This window comes from Palaemon carinicauda, chromosome 39 (assembly GCF_036898095.1).
Source record: "Palaemon carinicauda isolate YSFRI2023 chromosome 39, ASM3689809v2, whole genome shotgun sequence".
Lineage (NCBI taxonomy): Eukaryota > Metazoa > Arthropoda > Malacostraca > Decapoda > Palaemonidae > Palaemon > Palaemon carinicauda.
Window position 1 is genome coordinate 29,355,388 of NC_090763.1, and position 8,648 is coordinate 29,364,035.

At 36.5% G+C, this 8,648-nt stretch overlaps 1 pseudogene; it reads left to right on the top strand.

Annotated features, from left to right (window-relative positions):
* LOC137631106 (carboxypeptidase N subunit 2-like) overlaps positions 1 to 2,793 on the top strand; it is a 165,847-nt pseudogene extending 163,054 nt beyond the window's left edge.
* Positions 2,794 to 8,648: the final 5,855 nt, after the last annotated feature.

Genomic DNA, 8,648 nt, shown 5'->3' on the forward strand with positions numbered 1-8,648 from the left:
TCTAGTTAGAAATGCTATGAATTTAAACTTAATTAGAAAAAAAAGTGAAATAATATGGATAACCATTTAACTGAGATGTCAAAATCTAATACATTATCGTAGAGTGAATTACATAATTCAAAAGAAAAAAAATATTGTAGAATCCCGACTTAGTATTAAAACTCATTTCTTATAACGTATTTTTTTCATCATTTGTAAGAATATGTGCTGTAATATACTGGTTACCCTCATTTTCATTACTACCTAATTAAAAACATGCGACGCTACTTGAAAGTGAACAATATCAAAATACTAAAACATTTGTCAATGATATATGTTTATACTCCATACTATTTAAGAAATTGCTTTATCTAATATGTATATAAACTTTTAATTGTCTCGTTTCTATGCCACTCTTTATCATATTGTGTTTGTGTTTTTTTTAAATCAATATCAATTTAATTTCCACACTTTACTTAATTGAAATTTTTTCTTTTCTCTTTGCAGGGAGGTGGCAGAGATGTTGTCCTTGTCCACACCGCGTCGCCTTCAATCCATCATGCTTGAGTATTCAGAAGCAATATGCTACCATTGACCCCTGAAGTGACACGCCTCCTGATGCCAGGAGGGAGGGTTAACGTGCATCCAAAGGCCCCATCACCATGGAGTGTGACACGACGCCCCTCTTGGTCTGCCCTTATGCATCCCAGAGCGATGAGTCAGAGGCTGCCATCTCCGGAGGTGCGAGTCAGAAATTGTATGACGTCGTTGGGTCAAACAACAGCAGCAGCAACAACAACAATAGCAATCCAGCAACCTCCAGGTCCCCGAATCATCTTCGGGGCCACCCCCAAGTGAACATGCTCAAGAGAGGAAGAAGCTCTTCCCCAAGATTGATTTCCCTCATTTTTCACCGGCCGTACTTCGTCAGACAACCAGAAGATGGCAGATGGAGTTCTGAAATCTTGCGAGACCAACTCCTTTTTCTCCTTTGCGTGGGTGCGGTCGAAGGCCGGGGCCAGTGCGGTCATCAGCAATGGCAAGAGACGGACAAATAGAGGAATGAAGCCTCTCAAGAAACACGGGAGGCATTTTAAAAACAGCGATGATTCTCCGGCACTTCTCAGTCCCGAACCAGGGAAGAGAAGGCGGAAGCATCGATCTCGCGTGGCTGACTTGAGGAGTAACAGCAAGACGGCTTACGACAATGGAAAGCCCGATGGCTATGAAAAAGAAAACGCTTCAAACAAACCTCGTACCTGGGTCTCACCGCCTTCCTGGTCTTCGGTCGTCCACGGGCTGCGATCGGTGGCTTTGGTGTTGATGGTGACGTCATTAAGTCCCGTAGGAGCCTTTTGTCCAAGAGGGTGTTCTTGCGACGACGTTGGACTGAGGGTACAGTGTGTGAGTGCTGACCTGGATGTGATACCGATATTGCTGAATCCAGGGACATTAGAGTTCCATCTGAGTTCATAATAGAATTAAGACTATTCTTGAAGCTCTCATATTTTACACCAAGCTTCAGTATCTTGATTTGTCTCATAACGAAATTGTGTCACTTGGTTCTCAGAACTTTGCTTCCAGAAAGCGCTTAACACTTTAGTGATAAACAATAACAAAATTTCGAGAATACAGAGTAGATCTTTCCTTGGTCTTTCAAATCTCAGTAACTTGGATCTGAGTGACAATTACATTGAATCTATTGAAAAGAATGCTTTCAGTTCACTTGGAAAACTAAGAAGCCTTGATTTATCCAATAATAGAATTAAAAAACTTGACAGTGAGTACCTTTATGAAGCTTCGTGGACTTAAAGTACTTAATTTGTGCAAAAATGCTCTCAAGGACATTTCGAGTGTAATTATTTGAGCCTTTGAGGGAACTGGAAGAATTAGACTTGTGTTCGAATCAAGTCACAGATATTCAAGACTTTGCTTTCAAAGATTTGAAAAGTCTTGTGAACCTAAAACTGAGCAATAACAAGATCCGTCACTTCGCAGATAAAGCCTTCAGTGGTCTTGAGTCGCTAAGACCACTTGGGACTAAGAGACAATGCCTTCGAAGAGGTTCCCACCCACGTCCTTCCTGCCATCAAGGGTCTGGAGGAGTTGGATATTGGCATCAATCCCCTGACGGTGTTACCTTTTGGGCCATTTACACATCTTGTAAATCTTAAGAGTCTGCACATATCAAGATGCTTAAACCTCTCTTTCATCGACGAGGGAGCCTTCACCAGTCTCAATAGATTAACTTCTCTCGTTTTCAGCTTTAACCCACAAATAACAACCCCCTCCATAGGGACATCTTCAAGCCCCTCGTGGGCCTTCGTCATTTAGTCTTAAGGGGTAATGGCTTGAGAGGGTTTGATCGCTCTCTCGTTAGACCAACTCTACTCCCAGTCTCTTGATCTCAGAGACAATAACCTGGAGTGCAATTGTTCCATCAAGTGGCTGCAGGAGGCGAAAACGAACAATAGCCTCTCTCTGAAAATTGAAGATATCTCATGCGCAGGGCCGGAGGCACTGAAAGGGAGGAGCCTCTTCGATCTATCGGAATATGATCTCGAATGCTACAATAACGTGGTCGTCGTGGCCTCTTGTGCGGCTGCCACGATGGCTCTAATCCTGCTCATAGTTGGGGTCAGCGTATTGTATTACAAAAACTGTCGAAAGATGAAGTCGATGGTGCACGACAACTGGCCGGAGAAAATCGTGGCGACCTGGAAAGACCCGGAATACGAAAAACAGGTAGAGGATGAAGAGTACACCTTCCACTCTCTCAGAGGTATTCAACACATTCCCGTTACGGTCATATGACAGGAGCTCAATGGAGACCAACCCCCGCCTTCTGGTCTCCATGATGAGCTGTTAGAGAGAACGAGGGCGCTCAAATCTTCTTCATCTCAGTCAGACGAGGAGACCAGCAGGTGCAGAAGTAACCGGCCATCAACGAAAAGCAGGAAGATGGTAGATGACCCTTGCGCGTCATTAAAGTCCCAGAAGAGGAGGCCAAACCCAGAGGATTACTTCGGGGTCCTTCCTCTCGAGAATGGCGTAAGTGGCGGGACAAGTAGCCGCAGTAGTAGTAGCAGTAGCGGCAGGAACGGGGTGGTGAGGATGCCGCATTATCTCCCGCCATCTCCTCCACCGGTTTTGAATAAGACCCTTCGCCAGCACAGCCATCAGAATAACCACCACCCGATATACGCCGAGCCTAATGTGAGGCCTAAATTTGGGAGTAATGGGACAACCAGCAAGTCATCTAAGGACTCCGGGTATTATTCCTGCGAGTTTCTAGACCAGAATCCTTACACAGGATCAATTAAGGAGTCAGGTGTCAAGATGTCTTCCTCCCAGAGTAGGAGTCTTGGTCGACATCTGCCACCGAGTGACTCTGGAGTCTTTACTCTGAGTCACATCTACAATAGGCCTAGTCAGTACAGCTTTAACAGCCAACAGGAGGGAATATACGACAACATAATTTGATAACTATGAAAATAAAAACCTGCCAGAGTTTGTTATTTTCCTCTGCTGACGATTAGAGTTTCTGAAGAACGATAGGTTCATAAGTTGAATATTTCCATTGAAGTTTGTGAATAATGAATAATTACAGGTTATTCCCATAATATCAGCTTTATATAAGGAAGCTTTGATTACTCCTATTTGCGATGTTCTTTCTTTTCATTCCATTAGAATATAGTTAGTGTTATAAAAAGTAATTTGTTTAACTTTTTGCATGATCTTGTAAATAACCATATCCCCGTTCAACTCTGCTCACGAACACTTTTTTGAATTTCAACCCAGGAGGTGCACGAAACTACATTTCATTTTCATTTACTGAAGGGCAATTGGTCAAATGAAGACTGGATTTGTTTTCCATCTCGTTTCCAGTTGAATTCGAATTTTTTCATATAGTATTTCCCAACCAAGAAACTGATATATTCTAATGTATTGAATCTGTTGACATCTTACCATTGATTGTAAAGCAATGCTAACTAAGTATATTTAGGGGTTTTTTATAGCACCTTCACCAAGCTCTACATGGCTTGCTTTACTTAGGTTAAAGCGAGATTCTGCACCTTTGTAATCTTCCAAACCAGAAATATAATTACAACCATGTTTTAAGGGGTAAACTTTTACATCCATTTTAAAGAAGGTACACAATTCAAAGAAATTTTGTATACTATATACGTTTTTCTTGTCATTAAACTATGATTATGCTTCGTCTTTTGTTTTTCTTGTATTCCAAATTAAAGGTTAGCCTTAATTTCCTTAGATTTTTGGAGAATTTGGTCAACATGTAGAATGAAATCTATGTGAATTCCTATACAATTAATATGACAGTAAATGAATGGCTATCATTTTCTCGTGATAGGAATCACCATAATTTTCTATTTGATAAATAATAACAAGAATACTGCATCTTTACTAAACAGGAAGATGCAATTTAATTCCTGTCCAAAATGTATTGCTGAAAATATTTTCTACCCCTTAAAGAATAAAAAAAAAAACTGACACAATCTTGATTTCTTAACGAAACAATTAGTTAATTCATTTGGTAGTAATGTTAATTGTACGAAGAATATCATTATGGACTTGATACACTCAAAATATAGCAAAATTCAAAGGAGTATTACAGAAAATAATGTCCGTCTTTTGAGATTAATTAAATCAAAGAATAGAATCTACAAATATCTATATATATAAAAGAGAGAGAGAGAGAGAGAGAGAGAGAGAGAGAGAGAGAGAGAGAGAGAGAGAGAGAGAGAGAGAGAGAGAGAGAGATTTTAAATACCTTTGAATCTCTCTATATATATGCCTTGTGAATGGGTTCTTTTAAGCCTATTACAGGTAATTTCCACTGTAAGTATATGCTTAAATCCATATACCTCTTTGTTCCTTAATATTTCGAGTATAATCTTTAGAAGTAGGTAAAAAGACGCAAATATCCTTAACAGTAGTGGGAGATATTAACCCACGACAACTTAGAAATATACTGACATTATTCTGAATATTTCTCTGAAATAAGAAAATAGAATAATATCCTTTTAATACGTAAGAATTACGAAATAGGATTGCGTCTAGAGGATGCAGGCTCGACTAGATCCTAGGAGGAGGCAGAAGGAAAGGAACAGAAAAAAAAAAAAAAAAACGAAGTTAACTGATACGAGATATGATCGATAGACCCCAGGCATCGAAACTTTCCAAGAACTTTCACAGGACTTGAGGACCTGTTCGAGGATTTCAGGCTTATAAAGAACTTGCAAACTAAACTTACCAAAGCAATTGACTCTGAATTTCATGGCTGAGACAGAGGTGGTTAGGTTACTTAACCTTTTTTTTTTTTTTTTTTTTTTTTTTTGGTTAAAGTTCTTATTTTTTTGCCTTGTGTTTTCAGATTCATTTATTGTGAGGAGGTTTTTTTTTTTATTACAAGCATCCTTTTTACACGTTAATTACTTATGTATTAGATATAACTAATAATAATAATAATAATAATAATAATAATAATAATAATAATAATAATAATAATGAGGGATACTACTACTACTACTACTACTACTACTACTACTAATAATAAGAATAATATTGATAATAATAATATGAGATTACTACTACTACTACTACTACTATTACTAATAATAATAGTAAAAATAATAATATTAATAATAATAATAATAACAACCACTCACAACAAAGATTACTTTCCATAATGAAGGGATCGAATACGGAACCTCTTAATTAAGTGGCTAACAAGACAACTAGAGAAAGAGTGACGTCTGCAGTCTAATTAATAGAGACCTGTTTCTTACTTGAGATATTACTTGTCCTCCGTTGCAATGAGATAATTTCATAATGATAACTAATTTCCCTTTGATATTAATAATACAAATATTATATAACTATGAAAATAACACTATTCGTGGTAATGATGACAGTAATAACAATTTCAAGGGTGATATTGCTTTATAAATGAAAATAATAATAATAATAATAATAATAATAATAATAATAATAATAATAATAATAATAATAATAATAAGATTAATGATAACAACAATAACAATAATCATATTGAAAATAATGATAATAATAATAATAATAATAATAATAATAATAATAACTGATGGATGATGTAGACAAAAAATAGAACATGCTATATAGAAAATGACAATCTGAAATTTATATTTTTTTATTTAAATGAGTTTTACTCTCCTCATATAACATTATACTTATGACAAAGCTATTCTAGGAGGACAATAAACGCCATATCTTTGCAGTATGGAAAGCTAAATATTAACATATTAAGATATTAAGGTATTAAAATATAATAAATAATAAATAAAGTTAATAAATAAGTGGCAGATATGTACCCTGAAATTTGGTATGTGGAATTAAATCCTTCGTAGAGAGTATTTTAATGAATGCATTTAACCGAAGTTTGTCCTAGAATTGATTTTGATTTGTTAACATATAATATATGTACAAAATAATGTTTAATTTGAATAATGGAGATAGTTACACAAAATATATTGCCTCGAGGTTTAGATAAAAGAGTTGGAAAGGCGTGATTCCTTTATGGAAGTTTTGCTAATTTCTCCTTTAGAGACTATTGAAAAGTTAAAAATAAAAACATTATTACGAGAGAGAGAGAGAGAGAGAGAGAGAGAGAGAGAGAGAGAGAGAGAGAGAGAGAGAGAGAGGAGAGAGAGAGAGAGGAGAGAGATTGGCCTAGATCTTCTTGGCTAATGTCATGAAAAAGATAATTTCAAGTAAAATAATTTAAAAAATACTTTTGTTATAATTGAGAGAGAGAGAGAGAGAGAGAGAGAGATGAGGAGAGAGAGGAGAGAGAGAGAGAGAGAGAGGAGAGAGAGAGAGAGAGAGAGAGAGAGAGAGAGAGAGGCCTGGATCTTCTTGGCAATTCCCATTAAACAGGTATTTTCGATTAACAATAATAAAAAAGTATATTTTGTTCCAATTAAAGAGAGAGAGAGAGAGAGAGAGAGAGAGAGAGAGAGAGCGAGAGAGAGAGAGAGAGAGAGAGAGAGAGAGGAGAGAGAGATATTGGTCTGAATCTTCTTGGCTGATGTCATAAAACAGATATTTTCAAATAAAAATAATTAAAAAAATACCTTTTGTTATAATTAAGAGAGAGAGAGAGAGAGAGAGAGAGAGAGAGAGAGAGAGAGAGAGAGAGAGAGAGAGAGAGAGAGAGATTGGCCTGGATCCTTCTTGGCTAATGTCATGAAACAGATAATTTAAAGTAAAAATAATTAAAAAATACCTTTTGTTATAATTTAGAGAGAGAGAGAGAGAGAGAGAGAGAGAGAGAGAGAGAGAGAGAGAGGAGAGAGAGAGAGAGAGATGGAGAGAGAGAGAGAGAGAGAGAGAGAGAGATATTGGCGTGAATCTTGGCTAATGTTATGAAACAGATAATTTCAAGTAAAAATAATTTAAAAAATACCTTCTGTTATAATTAAGAGAGAGAGAGAGAGGAGAGAGACGAGAAGAGAGAGAGAGAGAGGAGAGGAGAGAGAGAGAGGAGAGAGAGAGAGAAAGGCCTGGATCTTCTTGGCAATTCACATTAAACAGGTATTTTCGATTAACAATAATAAAAGTGTACATTTTGTTCCAATTAAAGAGAGAAAGAGAGAGAGAGAGAGAGAGAGAGAGAGAGAGAGAGAGAGAGAGAGAGAGAGAGAGAGAGAGAGAGAGAGAGAGATTGGCCTGGATCTTCTTGGCTAATGTCATGAAACAGATAATTTCAAGTAAAAATGATTTAAAAAATACCTTTTGTTATAATTGAGAGAGAGAGAGAGAGAGAGAGAGAGAGAGAGAGAGAGAGAGAGAGAGAGAGAGAGAGAGAGAGAGAGAGAGAGAGAGAGAGAGAGAGAGAGAGGATGGCAAAGTGTCCTCGATAATCTGTCCCCATCCTCCTATAACCTTCCCCTTACAATAGAAATAAATGACTCAACTATATTTTACCTTTCTGGAGAGAAGTTTGGGGAAGAAGTGCCGAGTTCCACATAACTTGAGAGTTGAAGAGTTTCAGAGCAGCATAAAAATTCAATAGATACTAAAGTTCGTTATAAAATAGAAGTGTTGTATAACTCATTATGAAAATCGTTATCCTATGAAGAGATTTGTAAAAAGATATGGAAGTTTTCTGGGAATAATTCGCTTCTGAATATTAGGAAAGATAAAGGCTAGTGATTAATAATGTAGATTTTAATAGCTATGAAAAACTATCAATATTAATAATATTTAAAAGCTTCATGGATGTTGATGGGATATAATTGTACGTTTTAATAAATATTTGAGATAGGTAAGCAATCAATAAAGAAAGAAGTTATATGTAAAAATAGTGGATATAATTTTGACTTGAATAAAATAAGGAAAGACAGGTTGAGTTTTTCGGGGAATGAGTCCAGAAATGATGAAATTGTAACCTTCTTTAGAGTTTTTGCTCTGAAAATCTATAACTCGCTAAAACCGATATCCGAGGGTAAACCGTAAATCGTCGAACAGGTTTTGAAGCAATTCACGAAACAATGACACCAATATAACGAGTTTCGAAAGATCCTGGTAAAAACTTTAACTTATGATATAAGCAGAATCATGAGTATTACATACATTCTTTCTACATTGCCAAACTTTCCGTGCGATTC